This window comes from Condylostylus longicornis, unplaced genomic scaffold, assembly GCF_029603195.1.
Source record: "Condylostylus longicornis isolate FDR11 unplaced genomic scaffold, ASM2960319v2 ptg000013l, whole genome shotgun sequence".
Classification (NCBI taxonomy): domain Eukaryota; kingdom Metazoa; phylum Arthropoda; class Insecta; order Diptera; family Dolichopodidae; genus Condylostylus; species Condylostylus longicornis.
The window spans coordinates 3,414,587-3,435,081 of record NW_026577982.1 but is presented as its reverse complement, the minus strand read 5'-3'; the positions used below and the strand labels follow the sequence as shown (position 1 = coordinate 3,435,081).

General features: G+C 25.8%; 2 protein-coding genes across 8 annotated transcripts in view; one reads left to right on the top strand and one right to left on the bottom strand.

Moving 5' to 3' along the window:
• The window catches only part of LOC129605517 (glutamine-dependent NAD(+) synthetase), a 143,224-nt gene that overhangs the window by 59,333 nt on the left and 63,396 nt on the right, over nucleotides 1-20,495 (bottom strand). For all 7 annotated transcript variants that reach the window (XM_055515319.1, XM_055515321.1, XM_055515326.1 and 4 more), the window contains one exon: nucleotides 15,084-15,193. The gene's annotated coding sequence lies outside the window, so the exon portion shown is untranslated. The remainder of the gene's footprint in view (nucleotides 1-15,083; nucleotides 15,194-20,495) is intronic.
• LOC129605661 (cytosolic carboxypeptidase 1) overlaps nucleotides 1-20,495 on the top strand; it is a 100,062-nt gene that overhangs the window by 16,586 nt on the left and 62,981 nt on the right. The gene's annotated exons all lie outside the window — the stretch shown is intronic.

Sequence of the window (20,495 nt, the reverse complement as noted above, 5' to 3'; positions counted from 1 at the left end):
TAGAAATGGAAAAGAGAAGAGAAAAGAAAAGAGATGAGAAAATATAAACTAACGCGGAGAAAAAGTAAATTACCTTGCCAAGAAAGACATTAAGAAGTAATTAAACCCTAAATCTTTTTTAAAAAGTTGAGAGAAAAAACAGCCAAAGGAAAGAAAGGCGAAAGGTACCGAAAAAAAATAAAAGAAATAATTTATTTCTTTTCGTTTTATTTTTTCTCTTTAGAGAAGGGAACATTAAACTATGAGAAAATAACAAAAATAACAAGAAAAATAAAAAAAAAATCGAATATAATTCATAAAATCCTTAATACCGTTAAAAAAGGAATTCTTATTCAAATAAAATTTTACAACAAAAAAAGAAAATAAAATGAAAAATGCTCAACAACAAAATTGGATTCTTATATGCCTAAAATAGGAGCAATGATATCAAAAATTAGAAAAAGAAACAACAGCGAAATGAAAAAATATTAAAGAAAAGAAGTTCATGGAACACTTAAATAATAATTTTATACGATGAAAAGAGAAAAGATAACGTGGGTCTTTCAAAAACATAGTATAGTGAAAAAGGGTTCATCCCTCTAATAAATTTGTTTGAAATTTGATCATTAAAGTTGATAAAATTCCAGTGACCTTCCATGTAACTCTATATCGAACTTTATATTTTACTTAAAGACGACACTAACAATAGTACATAAACATTAAGTATTTGTATAAAAAGAGAGCAAGAGACTCATTCTGCAGAAAACATTTTGGTTCGAAGTTGTTGAAATTTTGTTTAAAAGGAGCACTTGTAGAAGCAAATTGTTTGTTAAAAGTAGCACGAGAACTACCAACACGATTTCAGTCACCGGTTGTTAAAAAATTGCTACATAATTTTTATTGTGGAACACTTCACTTAAATTTCAATTAAGCATGAATATTGTCTAAGTTATACGACAAAACTCCCGTATTGAAGTCCTAGTACTTCTTGATAAGATATAAAATTAATTTTGAATTTTTATGGGTATTACTTGAAATAGTTTCACTAAGGTGGTGTTCCCTAAGGCAGTGATAGTGTCATAATTAACTGGAATCCCAAAAATTTCCCAAATCGTTTAAGATTTTAAATTACAGACCACTATCTACGGTAATTCAAAACGGACGGCCTTATTTATTACTAGTTTTTGAAAGTTAAATATTACAGAAAATTTTAATTCAAACCTTTGTTTTTATAGCAATATTAAAGTTAATAAGTTCAAATTACGAAAATAAAAAAAAGAGAAAATTCTTTTTACTTTCGGATCAATTCATTGTTTTAAAATTCTTTTATAAAATTTTCTTTGAAAACTTTTTTCCTTCTATTAGCAACTTTATTCCCTTAACAGAAGGTTAAGAACAAAAGGCCAATTTCATTTGCTAAAGAACGTTAATCAATTTTTGTTTTTTTTTTCTTCATAATCGAATAGAAAAAAAAAACTTTGATTAATTGAAAAAATTGAAAATTAACTTTGCTCTTGGTTCAGAAAACTTTTAAATATTTCAAAAGGGTCCGGTAAATTGATAATAATTACATAAAATTTAAAATTAATTTGAATGACTCAAAATTTATTGAAACAAAAACTATTGAATGTACGAGTATAAAGCTTTGGATAAGCGAATAATAAAAATACGACGCGGCTTTTATCCCTTTTTTATAACGAGCTTCACTTTAATAGAGAATTATGTGCTCACTCCAGCTTCCTGCCGGGCCTTCAAAGCTGCTCGCGTTCATCAGGAGGGTGTGTCTTGAGGGAGATGTTGTAGGGCTTCGTCTCATACCTACTTGAGGGGCAAAATAGATCTATATTTTCTGGTCGCGGTACACTATTACCCCTTCTTTGCAATCTACAATCTAATATGAAAATTATCCAACGTATTCATTGCAAGGAATCAGTTTAATTGTCCTAGCGCAAGACTAAGATTATGAAACTGTTCAATTACGATTTCACTGTTCCTTACAGCACCCCCTCCTGTAAACTTATTATATCCTTTTAAACAAAAATCCTATTAAACAAAAATCCTTTTAAATCCTATTAAACAAAATCTCGTACACAAATCAAGAACAAAAAATGCTTTTAACTTAATTTACGTAAAAATTATTTCAATTTTTTTACCCTTTCTAAAAACAACACAAAAATTCAACTACACTTTATTTAAAAATTAGAACTATTAACGAATTTTTTTCTTTTGCCTCAAAAGGCGACAAAATTTTCAAAGGATACCTAATTATCCTTAATATAAGTAAAAAAAAAAAAATTAAAAACATTTGCAAAAAAAAAGCATCGAAAACCCTATCAAATGTTGCGTATCAAATTTCTACATCTCAGCTTTTTCTACATTCTTTAATGTTATCCTATTTAAGGACATGAATTTATCATTTAGAAAAAAAATCACACCATTACCGAAAATGAAAAAAAAAATTGTTAAGAATAAACTCTTGGAAACTACACTATTATTTCTCCTCAACTTTTGTCAAAATTAATCTAAAATAAATGGAAAATATATGGAAAAAAAAGGACATGAATTTTTTTAAAATTAAGTATTCCAAATTAAATAAATCGTAACACTTTTATTTGATCAAACCACCCTTCAGTACTCGTAATTCTTAGTGAAATTTTGAAAAAAAAAAAAAATTTGGATTTTCAATCAGGGGTTTTGAAATCTTTTGCAGTAGCTGTGGAATTAGTTTTTGAAAAATTCTAATTAAAGACGGTTTTGGTCAGACCATTGGCATATTGTGAATAGCACGCGATGTTGCTATAGAAGACAGTCGATTGAACACTTTCATTATAGGTGGTTGTTAGTAAAGTAACCTTGCACAGTTTTTAATAAGTTGATTGCAAAATATAAAACCTGGTTTGTGCAATAGGACTCGGATTATATATGTATGTTTTAACACCATATTATTTGAGGCGCAATATACATAAGCCGACAATAAAACTCTCACTATACCCAAGCATTCAGAAAATTGTTAGCCACTCACAAAAAAAAAAAACAGTTTGAACACCTTTTTTCTTTTTTTTTTTTCAAATCCTTTTCCTCTTTAATTTTTTTGTTTTTTGTCATCATTCGCTCTCTCGTTTATTTTCATTCATTACTTAAATCTGTACCATAATTTCAGAGTATTAACGCCTACATACGAACTATTAAGCTTTAATTTATTTATTTTTTTGTTGAGACTTTAATTTTTTATATACATACATACATACATATACATACGTTAAAATGTGAAAAACCGACAAAATGAAGACACAAGCGTGTTTAAGTGTAATACTTTTTCACATCAGAAGTATACGTTTAATGAAGGTGTATGAGTAGTTGAATATAACAAGCAAAAGAAAAAAACACGAACGAAAGGATTTTAATAAACTAGTAACAAAACCGGATACGACTTTTTTTATTTCATATATAAAAGTACCAGAAAATCATGCTGCACATTACCACCACAAGAAAAGAGAAAAAAATTGCCTAATTAGAGACTTTTAATTATATTGTACAAAATAGTAAAGAAATAAAAGAAAATAAAAAAAGGAATTAACTAACCTCAAACGTTGACATTTCAAATAAAATTTAATATCCTTTTTTTTTCTGCTAAATTAAATACACCTACTCTTATATTACATCTTATACATATACACTCAATCATTCCGGTAGCTAACGAATAACACTTTTAAATTTATTTTTGAGTTGCATTTAATATTTTTTCTTCCTGTTTCAATTTGATTGGGAAAATTTGTAGAAAAATGGTTTTCAAACAAAATTTACTGGACGAAATTAATGCTCTCTCTTTGTCAAATTTTCAATAAAATTAAATCTGAAAGAACTTACTAGATTCAATTTATCGTTCCCATCGTCTACTGTCATTAAAATAGAAATTTCTCCCAGCCTCTCTCTCTTTTAGAGCTGTTGACTTTTAAAATTTAAAATTCGACATTTTCCATCGGATAACGAGAAACGCTTTGCACTTTTACTCTGATTTGTTACAACTACAAAAGATCACTCAAAATATTCATTATCCTTTATCTTAAAAATATTATTATTGTAGTCATTATTTTAGAAACTCATCAATCTATATAACGTAACTCTTTAAAACTTTTTAAAATCACTGAATTGAAATTTATGCATTATGATGATCTACTGTCATTATTATTAAAATTTCAACAAATCACTGATCAAAAAAATGGAAATATTATTCAGACTCCATTGATGATTATAGTTATAGAAATACAGTAGAATCTAGATTGAATTAATAAAGTAAACTACGTTATACTTTTCCACAAAAATGAAGATTCACTTAAAACAAACACTAAATTGCCGCTTTTCTACCAATGTCTCTTGTAGCACTTTTTTTCACTGTGATTACATGGGAAGTATCTCCATAGAATGCCCGTTTTATGAAAAAACCTATTTAAAATATGTCAATTAAAACGAAGATTCACGAAAATGCATGACTAAATTACCGCTTTTCTACCACTGTCTCTTCTAACACTCCTTTTTCACTGTGTTTATAGAGGAAGTATTTCCATAGGATGCCCGTTTTATGAAGAAACCTATTAATTGCTGTTAAGGTTAACAAGTTCAACCACCTCACGTCTATTCAGCCCAACGTAAACAAATTTACTCGTCGTAGAACCAAAGAAATTCTAACAATAAAGAAGGAGAGCTTAAAGTCACATGTTTTTATATAGCCACGGCTGTCTCCTTCTACGTAATACACAAAATATTTTTAATTAGACAACATTTCAAATAATTTTTATTCCACTGGACTATACAACAGATTCCTAATTCTATACACTATAAACAAGAGTTCTTCTGTATTAACTTACATAAATATTTACATTAAGTATTGATTTTTGAACCGCATTGTTTTGACATTGGAGAGCGGAGAATAAAAATTTTCATTGAATTTCTTAGAAATCAAAAAAAAAAAAAAAATTGTTAATTTTGTTTTTATAAAATAAAAGTTTTCTTATTTTTTTTTTCTCTTCTGACATTGTTAAAGCAATTTTTAAGAAAATAAAAGACATTCTAACATTGTGACAATATAATATTGACAACTGACATTTATGGCATTATTATGTATATATATATTATATAGAGTAAAAAGAGAGAAATTACAAGGGACGACTTTTAAGAATTTTATTTGTTATACTAGAAAATTATTGGTATCTTGTGTATTCGAAATGAAAATTATAGATTACATACTTTCATATTTTTTCATTTGTAACATTGTACATAATATGGTGTATATGTATAATAGCATATTAAGAGAGATAAATATGAGTTAGAAAATTCAAAATCATGGTGCTTATAAAAATCATTACACGCATGGTGTTATTTCATGTAGAATTAAATTATGTGCAATAAAAATGGTAGTATCTAATATATAATTTTATTTTATTCAATAGAGATAACGATGGAACACATTATTTTTATGTTAAGTTCTTCATTTATAAACATACTTACATAAAATATTATAAAATTTTACTTTGTTTTTAATGATTCTGATAGCACAGTTAAGAGCACATAAAGATTCCTTTGTGTTACAAAATTTAATAATGATAAGGTTTGTTTGTGAATTTAAGAGGCTTCTGATCAGGATGTAAATGCTGCTTTCTTAAAATAATAAATAAAATAATTGTGAATATGAAGATTACACACATTAAAAGCACTTAAATTTAAGATTGTATTACATATGTTTGGTAAATTAGCATTGCCATTTTATTTAAAAGTATTATTCAAAATTTTACTAAATGAATAAATAATTAACATGAAGTTCGCAAATTCATTCTCAGTTAGTAGGTCTGTTAAACAATATTCAACGAACATATTGAAAAAGCAACCTTTGAATTATAAATCAATTTCTGAATAATAATTATTAAAATTTTTATTGATAATTTAACAATAAAGTAATAAATTCATGTTTCCATGTCCTATGTCATTCTCAAATTCTTATATCAAACAGTTGTTGTGCCATGCCAATTACCTCGATTTAAAAGACAGTCAGTCGTTTCACAGATAGTATAAATCATTTCTAAATTCTTTGTATTCTTTAAAATCTTTATTAGCCCAGCAAAATCGAACTTATTTTTACCTATGTAAGTTAACGCTGTAGATTAATTGCCTCGACTGATTTGCAACAAAAACAAAACCCGAACAATTCATATTAAAAATCAAGGAAAGAGAGAATTAAGAAATCTTCCCGGTGAGAGAAGAAAGTGTTACAAGAACCCCACATTTTTCTCATTGCAATCACGTTTTCAGTTGGTATATAGGTCAGTGATAAATCGTCACCATTTTGGTAATTGTCAATTAAGAGTTGAGCGTAGTTTGAATTATTATCAGTTATGTTTTACTATAGGCTCATTATAAATTTGTGATTTCTGATTCTCTCTTTCCGTCTTGTTTACCCAAATTATTAAAAATTTCCAAATTTTTCTCATATTATTAATTTTAATAACCCATCTACAATACAAAAAGAATCGAGATCTGAACAGACACAACCAATCAAAACTTCTCAAAATTCTGTGTAATATAGTTTTCATCACTTTGACCTGACCTCATAAAATCACTTTCACTTTTATACCTTTGGAATCCTTTCACAATTATTTTATTGCTCTTAAGGAACAAATTAATTTTTCATAAGTTTTTTTTTATATATTGACATTGACCTGATAAAATCATCCTTTTTTAAGAACCTTTTCTCCTTCTTTTACTTAATATCTTAAAGTAGAAAATATTTTATTTACCGTTAAAGTCCAAAAAAAAAAATGACAGAATAAAACAAAAAATTTCAAAAATTCAATAAAAATTTTCAACAAAATAAGAAGAAAATTAAAAAAAAATTATTTTTGCCATTTTGTTTAGCGTAACTTTTATTATTCTTATATGTAAGAATAAAAGCAAAATGCACGAAACCTCTAAAGAAATGAAAAACTCAATATATAAAGAATCGTACGTATAGAAACGAAATAATTCCATATTTTAAGGAAATCGTCCCTTGACAAAATTGTGACAAAACTTTTCTAATTAATAAAAGAAAAGATAAAATAAAAGTTGAGGGCAAAAAGAAAAAAAAATAAAGTTTTATTTGCTTTTCTCTTTTTTATTAACTTTTACTTTTCGGAAAATAAGTAGGAGCATAAAATAGGTTATAACAATGCTGTCAAACTCATAGATACAAGAACTCGAACTTAAATTAAATTAAAAAAATTATAAGAGAAAATTTTAAATAATATTTAAACCGTAACTGTTGAACAGGTTAAAATATCCAGGGGAACAATTGTGTATTTTAGCCCTCTGAGTTTCTGGCTAAAATTTTCAATAAACTTCATTTATGATTAACATTTGGCACATTTGCGTGAACAACAAGTCAAAATGCATAGTCGCCAACTTGCTTTTATTGCTTTTATACATAAAACTTTTCTCTAACAAAATAATACAGAAAAATCTTAAAATAGTTCTATACCCACGTTTTTTAGCCTTCAATTGTAATCTACACTCAGCTATAAATACTTTAAATTCCGGAAGTCAAAATTATATTTTTGAGTTGTGTCGCTATTATTTACAACGTACGGTTTGCACAGATCTCCTACACTCTCAATCTTTTCACCTACACATGCAAGCAATATAATTAAAACAAATAAATTCAAGGAAAAGACAACTTCCTTTTAATGTGGACTTTTAACCCCCACCGCCCTTCTGTTAAATTAGTTTCCACTACCCATTAAAGCCATTAAACCATGGCTGAAAATAGAAATAATTTTTACTGATTCGGAAATTGAATGCATAAAAGAGGATCTGTTAAATCCTAAACTAAAATTTCTCGTCCTAACACTTACGACCGATTTGAATTGATAAATCGATTTCAAAATACTAAGGAGCCCAATAAGCGCTTTTCCAAAAAAAAGGAATCAGATACGATTTATTTAATATTTAGACACTATAATTTTGATAACGCTTCAAATACGGAACCAAGTATAAACTTGCAAAAATTAAAAATTTTAAAGTCGTTACATTTACTAGTGCAATAAAGGAAAATGGGTCACATAAGGAATACAAAAATTTGCATTTCTTTTTAACAAAAACCAAATTAAAGGATAGGATTAATGTTCTCTTAAAACTAAAATTAAATTTATTAGTTACCAAATCTTAATTACTAATTATGGAAAATAACTATACACTTAAGTTAAATAAAATATTTGCCATTTTATAAAATATAAAAAACAAAGAGAACAATTGGTAAAAATTTATTTTCTTATAAAACATAAAATATTAGAGAAAAAGAAAAATTTCCATTTTCTATATTTTCCATTTTTAAATAGAAAAACTAACCACAAGGAAATCCAACAACAGGATTAAAAAACCGGAAGTAAAAGATAGAATAAGAAAACCCAAAGAACAAAATTATTTTATATAATTTTCACACAAGTAAAATATTTGTGAATGTTATTAGCATCCTTGTAATACTCTTGGCACCGACCAATTCACATTTCTTCTCTTCCTTGTTGTTTTACTGATTATAAAAAAATTCCTTTATTGTTTTGGAATGGCATTTGATTTCCCTCTTTTTTTATGTTTTTTAATCTCCGAGCACTCTTCTTGTCTTTCTCTGCATGGAAATGAAAAAGCAAGAATGAATATATTTTTCTTTTCTTATCATTTTAATTTTAAAAGGATATAAGAAACAAAAACGACAACAAAAAAAATGGTAAACGTTTATATTAAAAGAAAAAAAAAAAGAAATGTTTATCCTTTTTATCCTTCTAGGAATTAAAAGAAGATAAAGAAAATTTTTTTCTCTCAATTTCTTTTTTCTTTGGTTTTCTTTTTAAAGTATTTTTTTTTTTATATTTATCTTTTAAATATCGCCAAAATCAAGCGTTGGTTTCCTCACATTTTTCGTCGTCCTGTTTTTGTTTTTCTTTTTTCTGTTTGCTTTTAATTTCATACATTGTACAGTTTTAACTACGAAATCTTTGATATAATTTGGCAAAAAAAAATAAAACAAAAATTTCTTGTGTACTCTACTTAAACTTTTAATAGAAAATAATCAATAAGTACAGTATGTTTCGGTAGTGTACAAATGACTTAAGACCAAGGATCATTAATAGACCATTTATCTCGTTATCAACTACCTTTGAAGAAGTTTTGTGTACTGGGACACTATTGTGACTAAATTGAATCAGTACCACATAAATGAACACTAACATGGTTTAGAAGAAAAACCTCTGGTAATTCTAAATTTGACATTACCACAGTCAAACAATAAAAAAATATAAGCAAGAATGGTTATTACAAGGTGATTAATAACGATACTAAACGGAGATATATTTCATATGGTATCACCGATCCGTTTTACCCATTCGATTACAATATAAAATACTTTTAATTCTATGAGCTGCAACGCAATTATCTGTTATCTATGTTGTAAATAGGCATTGGTCATCCATCACATTCTCTTTCTTAGACAATTCCTATTCTAATATTCTATTTCCAAATAAAATATAGAGCCGAGTACTATATGGATACATTCGTATTTGTTTTTGTAAAAAAAATTTTAGAACTTTGGACTGATGATGACAAGGACAAATAGAAAAGAAATTTTTTTTTTCATTTTCACTTTATTTTCATATCTGATCAACAATAAGTTAAACAAAAATAAGAAAAATATAAAAATATTTTCAATTTATAAATTTTTGTTTTTTTTTTTTTTTTTTTTTTTGGAAAATTTTCTATACTTTCTTCTTCAAAACTTTTAAGCGCATGGTTGTTTTATATTCTTCTTTTATTTACTTAAAATTCATTGAATTTTGAATGTTCGTTCTTAAAAATAGAAAAAAAAAAGTTTTTAACAGAAAATTAAAAATTTAATGTCAAATATCATTTTTGTTTTATTAATGTTCAAAACAGTTTTTTTTATCAAAGATGTTAGATAAAGACGCTTGTTGAATTCAAAATTATTTTAAATTGAAAATAGATTTTCAGTGATTTAAATAAACATTAGTTAAAAATTATTGAATTATAAAATTGGAAAATTTTTCGAATTTCAAAATCAAGAATTAAAATTTCTACATTTTTGAAACCAAAAACAAAAGGGTTGGGTTTTTGTTTTACACTTTTGTTCAATATCAGGTGAAAGTCCTATCAAATGTCTTAGAAAAATCTACTCGAGAAACAGAGTAAATTATATCATATTAAAAATTGTAGTAATAAGCTTCCACGATATCGGAGACATGTTGAATTTATTTAAAAATAATTTTATTTTATTTTGACTGGCGCCCGTGCAGGGGAATATTTCAAAATACAAGAACGGACAAATGTTGTACAAACATAATTTAAAAAATTTTTTTATATCTTGTTTAGTTCGATTCAACAAATTGTTAAAATTATTCAAAAAATTATAATACTTAATTTTGACTGGCACCCGAGCGAGAGAATATTACAAGTGTGTAAATAAATCGTTATCATAATTTTTACAAAATTTACAAATTAAAAATGTACAAATTTTTCATATCCTGTTTGCTTTCGTTCAAAGAATTATTGAAATTATTTAAAATAATACTTAAGCTGAACTGGCGCCTGATTGAGACGATATTACAAATGTACTAGTATATCATCATCATTGGTTTGAAGAGTACAAGAACGGAGAAATGTTTGCAATTACACTTGCATAATATTCACAATTACACAATTTGCATATCTTGTTTGCTTTTAGTCCACAAATTGTTGAAATAATTTAAAATCAAAATCATGATACTGGAACTTTAAATGGCGCCCGAGCAAGGAAATATTATACATTTGCAAGTATATCGTCATTATTGGTTTCCAGAACGCAAGAACGGAAAAATGTTTACAAACATAATGTATACAATTTTTTTCCATCTTGTTTACTTTTCTTCAACAATCTAAATGAAGTAACCAAACAAAATGTTACTTGAAAATATTTTCTTAGTAAAAATGTTAAAAAAAAAAGTTACATGAATATTAACCGAAAAATTCGTAATGTATACCTTAAATTAAACGAATACCTACTTACATACTCTTATACAAGTCCTCACAAACTCTGTTTTTGAATTATATATATATATATAGGAATAAAAAAAATTCCTTGACAAATATTTGCTTAAGTAAATAAAAGATGTATTATATGGAATATTTCAATTTCAGAATGAAAAAAGTAAAAATGAAGACAATTTTCTAATGTTTTCTCCATAAATCTGAAAATATTTACTTAAAAAATGAAAAATTTTTACATTTTCATTCCACATACTTAAAATGTATACACAATATACAAGCCAAATGGAGGAAAATATTATGTATTTTCAAAAAAAAAAAAAATTACATAAAACATAATATATTGTGTGTGTGTACAAAATAAATTCCTTAATAAAAAACAAAAAATATTTTCAAGAAAATCTTTCTTTTCTTCTTCCCAGGAATCATGCTGAGTTTTTGACTTTTATTTATCCATTTTTTTTTTTGTTCTTCTGCATCTCGAAATTTTCATTTTAATGACATTACATATAAAATATCGTTTAACTTCTTGTCATTGTATTATTTATTTTATATTTATTTTATACAATTTATACTTAAGATTTGAATCATAAATTTCCGGAATAAATTTATTTTTGATAGTTTTAAAATGTGATATAGAGAAAGAGAGAGAAAAATATATTGCTTTCATTTAATTTTAAAATTTCATTGTCAATTCAATCAGTAAAATTAAATATTATAATAATGATTTTTAATTTAATAAGAGAAAAATTGTATTATAATTTAAAATTGTCTGTTGAACAAAGTATTTCTATAGAGAAAGCAGTATACAATTAAAATAGCATAGTATGAGATCAAGTTTATCATAATCCAATTCAACAAGCAAACGAAATGTTGATTATCGGCTAGTATGGGACACAAATTTTATGAGTCTGAATTTAAACCCATCGCGTATAATTACGAGCATTTTTAAATCTATCTAAGCTGCGGATTAACAAATCTATTCTTATGCAAGTAGCAGCATTAATTTGAAAATAGTAAAACAGTGAATATTTCTAGCATTCGAAATAGCTGCTATCAGCATTTTGCATTTAGTTTTAATTTTATGTTCGATACCATTCTTTCCTTGTAATTTTGTAATTTTAAAATGCTTACATATTACAAAGAGGTGACGTAAGCTCTATGATTGCCACATTGTTATGAATTAATTTCTTTTATCGCTAAGTAATTAAAACATTAACGTGTAAGTAAGTTATTCAAGTGAAGTTTTCTTTAATAATAAAATCAATATCTGTATTATCCTAAAAACTTTATAAAATATTTGTGTCGTCAATGCTCAAAAAACAATCTTACAAAACTTTATAAGATTAACTTGCATAATCTTTTCCTTTTTTTTATCAAATGCTTTAGTTTCCTTCGTTAACTTTTCGGTAATAAATACTTTCGTTTAGTTACAAAATGTATTCTTTTGAATTGAGACGTGCAAGGATTTGAATTATATCCGGTGAAAGGTCTAGAAGGCCTTTGAAGATTTATGTTTTAGGAGTTAATTCCACATAGTCTGACTGTCAATGACGAACAGTAACTGTTGTAACAATATTTTCACTTACTTGGCATTTGAATTAACAATGTTATGCCCTTAATTAGATATTAAATTTTTACATGCCCTCTCGTTTTATTGGTAGTTTTGTGGTATTTTGTGTTCAATGAACTTATACAATGATTTATTTTCTGAGATTAACTATATTTTATTAGTTTATCTCAACTCATACTTGAATCTGTTTATAACAACACAAGAATATTTTTTCAGTTTTTTGTTTAATCTCACTTCAATTTAACTATATTAACTATGTAGAAATAAAGAGCATATGGGAAGAGAAAAAGTTTTTATTTTTTTAATTTAATCAAATCGTTTCAAAAAATGTGCGTGATAAAGAATAAAGAAAGAATAATAATGCAAAATATTTGCAAAATAAAAAGCAGTAATAAAAAAATTCACGAAGCATGAGAAAAGAACACAAGAAAAAAATTTCAAACTTTCAGTATCCTGATGGGATTAAAATAAGGATAACTGACATAAAATATTATTATTTTGCCATTTATTATAATTTAATTTTATTCGTCTCAAACAATGGCTTGGCAATGGATCGCAAGAAGTATTGATGACTACATACTACATAAATAAATATTAACGCTCAGTTCAGACTCAGTTGTATGGAGGGAACTACAAATATTGTACAATATTTGTAGAAAACAGTCATCAGAATACTAAAAATTGAAAGAGAGCGTGGAAATATTTTGTATAATATTTCAAATTCTAATCATTGATTTAGTTATGTTACACTAAACATTACGAATTTATTTAAAACTCCAAAAAAATTTTCAAACAATATGTTTGCATGTTCAGCCAAGATTTTATTAAATTTTCTCATCAATTCTAATTCCGACATGATATTACGAGCAAATCCCAGCTAAATGATTTATTATGGTAAAAACAAATCAACAACTTAAATATAATTAAGTTCTACCTAACTCTCGGGCATTTCAAAAAAACTGAATACTGAATACATTTCAAAAAACTTCTCAATACTTCACGAATTTGTAATATTCAATTTCTCTTCATTAGGCTGTCAGCCAAAAGAGATCATTACCATTAGTATTCGATAACAATAACCATTACATTGAGTATTCGATTTTGCGTACCATAGTCTATATTTTTACGAACGTATTCGTAGGTATACTGATAATGTTGTAAATATAAGGTATTACAAACCTACATTGAAAATTCAAGACATAGTTTTTAAGATATACTTCCTATGATTAATGCGACCATGTAAAATTTCATATAACCATTGTATCACTTTTTCTTACGTCTTCTCCTCCTCACATAGCTTATATTGAAGACATGAGAGAAATTTTAATACAAGAACACACAATATTAAGTATATGCACGGAAAACAGATAAATTGTTTGTGAATCTTTTTTATATTATAGGAATTAATACACGTACATATCTCTATAGACATAATGTCTATAACTAATAAATACTAATATAACGTAGAACGTGCATTTCGGATAAACATGATATCTGTATTTGTATGAAGATTTTATTCGTACATTATTAAAATTTTTAAAATTACGTTTTTATGTTTTTAAATCTCTAAAATTATTTTTGAAAATGAGAGGTGCTATGAGATTAATAGCATTATCTCTCGGAATATAAATTTTTTTATTAAATAAAATTTGGAAACTAATGATTATTGTCCCATAGAAAAATAGTCTTACTGTACTTAATTATTATGAAATACAATTAAAAATCCAAAATTACTTTTGTGACAAAAAGTATTGCATACGAGTATAAGAGTTTTTTTTTTCTTGAACAGACAACTTACGCAACAATAATAATTACAGTCTGACCCTCCAACTCAGATCAGCCACTATTAACTCATTTTCTTGGACTAAAATCATTCCCGCAAATTGAGCTACAAGTCATGTTCGAATTGAGTGCACAAAACAGCTTAATTCCATAGAAAAATTTCATATATTTTAAATGAATTACTTTAAAAATTTAAAACATTTTAGTAGTATCAATTCAATTTAGTAATTTAATGAATGCACAAATTATTTTCATAAAAAAAATATTCCTGTATAATCATTATTATTTCTTATTGTAATTACTTTTTAAAATATTAAAGTTATTCAACAAATAAAATTTCCAATAACTAAAATTTCTAGATGAAGACTAAAATCTTTATGAAAATATTTCAAAATAATTTTATTAAAGCTTTATTACAATAATTTTTCTATTTTTTCTTAGCTTCTCTAACATTTGCTACCATCATTGTAAAATTAAATTTACCTTGATTACTGAAAAAAAAATTTTATTTAATTTTCATAAATTTTTTAACCTAAGTACATTCAATTGTATAGCATATAATAATATAAGAACATTTCCATCAACAAAGCACAAGTAGGAGATATTCCTTAAATAGATTTTTTGTTTCTTTTTTTTAAAAATTGGATCGAAGAGGATCTATAGAAAATAAGGGAAACATCATAAATATACTTACTTGACTACACAATACTGACTGTATAACTACTCCTCTTTCTTGTCTATATAGTTACAATTGACTGATTTTCAATATTGATGATTACGTTTTCCTGTAGAGATCAAAAGTTCCTGTAAATATAAGCAAAATAAATAAAAAAAAAAATTTAGTATAAAGAAGGAAAGAAAATTTAAGAAAATTTTATTTAAAAACAATTTTTTAAAATTATAAAATAAATATATTATAAGGAGCAATATAGTGAGGGCAATCAACATTTTCGACACTAACGTTTGTTGAAATCAGCAATAATATTATTCAGTCTAAATTTGACCTCTTATAAGCCCGCAGTCACACGAGAAAGTCCTAGTCTTTTATTATTTTATAACACGAAATATTGAATTTTCCACTTTGTTTTTCACATAGTGGAAAATTTTAATGGATATAATAGCAAATCTAATTTTGAGTGTCGCTACTGTAATTTGTCAGATTAATTTGTTCATCTGTCCAATAAATCGCTTAAAACCACCATTACTGTGGTGTAAATGTAGGTTTTTGTTAAAACAATAATAAATATTCATTTGTCAAATTATTCTCTTCTTCTATTAGATAATTAGCTTCACATAATGCCTAACAATTTCCAAATTACAAAATTTCGAAAATCACTCTAAACACAATGAATAAGCAGAACGTCTACAACAAGATAATAAACCTCTTGTTTTCAATTTACTGAAAATAGATCTCAATATATAGTGACCTACATACAATTTGTATTCCATTTTCATATCCTGTTTTTGTTTTTTTAATTTCAAATTTTAATATTAAATCAAAATAATATTTAAATTCCATTAATTCATTATTCAAATTAATATACAGTGGCATCTCTACAACAATAAAAAACGGCAAATCCTACTCAATTTGTTCGCAATATGAAATAAAACTTTATACATAATATTAAAATGTTTCTTATTTAGAGATTTCACTGTAAATATAAAGAATAAATATGAAATAAAAATGATAATGGACGGAATATAAGACCGGAAAATTTCAATGTTTCCGTTCACTTTATAAGATTTATCTTGAAGTATGACTTTTTCCTGTATATAAAATTTTATATTTTTTAAAAGTTAATTTCTAAAGAATTCTTACTTAAGAATTACTAATGGTACTTTTATACGCAAACCTATACATAGACACAGTATTTAATATTATACTTGGCAATATAGTAAATAATAATTATAAAACTATAGCATTATTTATATTGTATATATATTAACTTGTATGTATATGTCCAAATTTAAATATTAAATACACATGCATACATATGTACATATAAAAACAAAAAAAAAAATTAATTAATTCTTGAAAGGGACCATTATTCATTCTGTCAAAATATATGTTAAACACAATTTATATTCCTTTTTTCTATCTTAAGGATTAAAATAATATTGTAGGACTATAAAAACTTTAAGAACTGAAGTAAAAGAAGAAAATAAAACCCAAGAAAATTTTTTGTGTTTTTTATTGGAAATTACAAATTCAAGAAAATTTTAATATTGAAAGTATGATCTGCAATATAATTTTTGATTTCTTTTCTTCCTTTTGAACTTGGTTGTTCCTTAATAGAGAATAAGTTGAACTAAAAACTAAAATTTGCTTAGATTGTTTACTGGTTTCTATTTAAATGAACAGCAAAATCACAGCAGGAGATGAAAATTTTATGTTACAAACGAGAAATTCGAAAATTATGAATAGAAAATTCCAATAGAAAATTTAAATTTCTTGCAATTTGATATTAAGTTTTTCTATTATCTAATGTGGTGTCATGAATTCAGTGAGATATCTAAGACTTAATTTGGTTCAGTTTCATTCATATTAGGATAGGAAATTCAAAAACAAAAATTGTTGCTAAAAATATTTTGTTCCAATGGCGCCCGAAATGATGCGGAAATGATATCGGATACCATTCGTTTCATTATTGTCCCGATATCATTTCGGTATCATTCCGGGCGCCATTTGGAGCAATTTATTTCAAAATTTTTAATAGTTAAACAAAAATAATTGTGATTATTTTAGATTTAGTTTTCATCTTTTAGGTTTACTATTATACATAAATATTGAAACAGTAAAATTAAAATTTTTTTATAATCAGCCCTAAGGTATGCAATTTTTTTATTTTTTTATTACAAAGTCATGACTCCATCAATTTTAAAATAGTTATAATAGCTTTTAATTTGAATATATTTTCCCGTTCCTGTCAATAATAATAAGAATAAAAAAATTTAATCAAAAGTTCGAGATTTTTTAAGAACAACTTTTTTTTATCGCCATCTTTCTCATCAATAAACTTTGTATCTTATTTTAGCTTAAGTAATGAAATTTTCTTATAGCTTGTATATCTTTAGCATTTATTTCAAGTTTTCTATTATTTAATAATATAATGAAAAAAAAAAAATAGAAGAAAAAGGAAAAAAAATGAAGGATCTAAAGCATCTTTTTTCCTTCTCTGATCAATATTGTTCAATTTAAAAAAAAAAAACAAGAACAGGGATCCAATCTTGCATATTTTGAAAGGACAATTTTCTCTATTGTATTGAAAAGAGATTATATTGAATATAATCAATGACCCAAGAAAGAAAAAAAAAATATTTTCTTTAAAAAAAGCAAAAAAAAAAAAAAAATTACAAATTCAACAAAGGTCAAATAAAAAACATTTAAAATTAAAGCAAAAATTTTATTTTTTTTTTTTTGCTTTTCTTATTCTTTTTTAATATAGAATACAATAAAAATAAAGTTGGGTCAAACCAATGGTTTGTATTGTAGCACTTTTCCCTTAAACAAGTGAAAATACTGCTTTTAAAAACAGTCTATGTATATCCACCACACTATTAAAATTATTTTCATTTATAAACGAAACTATTTCTAGGATTGCATATATTTAGGATGAACCATTTATGCAGTCTTTGAAATAAAGCAAAATTTAATATAAACAGGGGTTAACATAATGCTCGATTTTAAGGGTTAATTGTGTGAGTTAAGAAAAATAATTATATTTTTTAATTTCATGGAATTTACTGTTAACTTTTTGCGTTTATAGAAATTTGAAAAAACTTGCGGTTTCAGAAATATAAGGTGTCAAAAATGCATATTTCACAAATTTCAAGAGGCCATAACTTGAGAGGGGGTGGAGATGGAAAAAAATTTACTTCTAACGAAATGAACTACTTGTTAATGTCTAAAAGCTCTTAAAATTTCAAGCTTCTACAGGCTGGGGTCTAGAAGAAAAACGACATGAAAAATTTGGAAAAAAAGGACTTTAGATAACGGTAAATTTGAACGGCCATTTTGTTTTTCTAAAGTTTAACTATAGTATACCGCGGTAGGGGAAGCAAGTCACTGCCCTTCTGCGTTTGCAAAATTTCAAAAATGCTTATGGTTTCATTGCAACAAATAGTTAAAATAGGCCATTTTTAGTGCTTTGGGGGGGTATAACTTCTAGAGGGGGGGAGATAGGTAAAAATTTTGTTCTACGAAAATAAGTTTCTAGTAAAGATCTATGTACGTATTAAATTTCAGCTTTCTATCTTTAAGAATGTAGAAGTTTTGTAAACAGACACACGGACAGACGGACGGACGGACGGACGGACGGACGGACAGACGGACGGACGGACGGACGGACGGACGGACGGACGGACGGACGGACGGACGGACGGACGGACGGACGGACAGAGTGAAACTAATAAGCACTTTTTTTCAAAAAATTTTTGGAAAAGTGCTAAAAAAAAAGGATCCTAAAGTCAATATTGTGCGAATTGATTTTAAAATTATTAAATTGGAAAAGGAACATTAAGTATGTGGATCCAAAATCCATTATCATCTCTCTATCTTCTATTCTAATTTTTTTTATATTAAAATGTTTGTTTGTATGTGTAAATTTGTAGCAATAATGTGAAATATAATTTAAATTTTGTGATATTGACAGGAAGAATATACACTAGTTTAATTCTAAAAATCAATCAAAATTTCATTATAGCTTCTTAGGCAAGCAGTCACCAATAATTTTCGCTATTATTATTTAAAATTTAACAACCATTCATAATAATTCTCGATATTATTTTCTGCTTAAATTCAGGGAATATTAATAATCAGAACTACAGAATAAAAGGAAATAACACAAGGACAATTTATACAAAGTTCACACAGAGTAGAGGCATTCACCACTCTTCTAATAGTAAAATTTTAATTGCCTTTATTAAGAATTTTGTAAGTAGAATAACTAATACATTGATCGACTGAAATCTTCACATTATGGTTGACAGGCTCTTTCCTCCTACAAAACTATCTCTAGCTCTGCTACAGTTTTGTTATGCATTGTGCCATATACTTGCGTAGTATTTTATGAAATTTTAAATTCTATTCTGATTAACATTATTGAAATCATATATTTTCTTTGATATTCTACTCATAACAATTTTATGTGGGTTTGAAACAATGAAATAAATTTACAATTTATTATCTGTAACTACTTCTATGACATTGAAATATGTATATATATATATATATAAAATAAATATTATCATTTTCCCTAATGACTTATTCTTTTCTAAGGAAAATTCTTTAAATATTCATCATGTGTCAGATGGTTTTGTCAAGGTAAGAAAAACTCTTATTTAATATTAGTTTTACTTGACATTGAAGATAATAATCATGATCATAATAATAATAATGATGATATAGAATTAATGATGATGATGATGATTAAGTTGATGATGACAATGTTATTCTCTATAAAAATAAAATACTTACTTAAAGATTTTTATTATTAAGTAAAAGACTATTAAAAAAAAAATATGAAAAATATTTTGCATCTTCCTATTCTTTTGTTTAATTTGTAATAAAAGAATAATGTTTGAAAAAGAAAATTTCAGGGAAAATTTTATGTTTTTTGAATGCATTGCTCAATTTTTCTCTATATTACAGATTTTTTTCTGAAAATTAACGACAAGTCGTTTAGTATCCTTGTAAAATATATGAGAAAAAAATTAAAATTGATGAGTAACGCATAGACTGACTCAGTGTTTAAATATGACCTACAAATAAATAAAATGTGACTCCTTTCAAGTAGATCTGTTCAAATAGCACACACAAATAAGTAAACTGTTCAAATGTAATAATCAAAAACTGAGTATATTTCGCACAAATGTAACAATTCTTCGATTTTAAAATTAAAAACTCCTCAAATCAAATCTTAACTAACTTATGAAGCCTATTGGCAATAAGATTTACAGAAGTTCTCATTTAAAATTCATTTCAAATAATTTGCTAAATTTTTTATTTAAAGCTGAAATATTTAAAATCCTTGTCCTACAATCAATTTATCCCATATTTAAAAGTTTAAATTGCATACCAAATTATCCTTTATTTTTATCTTGTTTT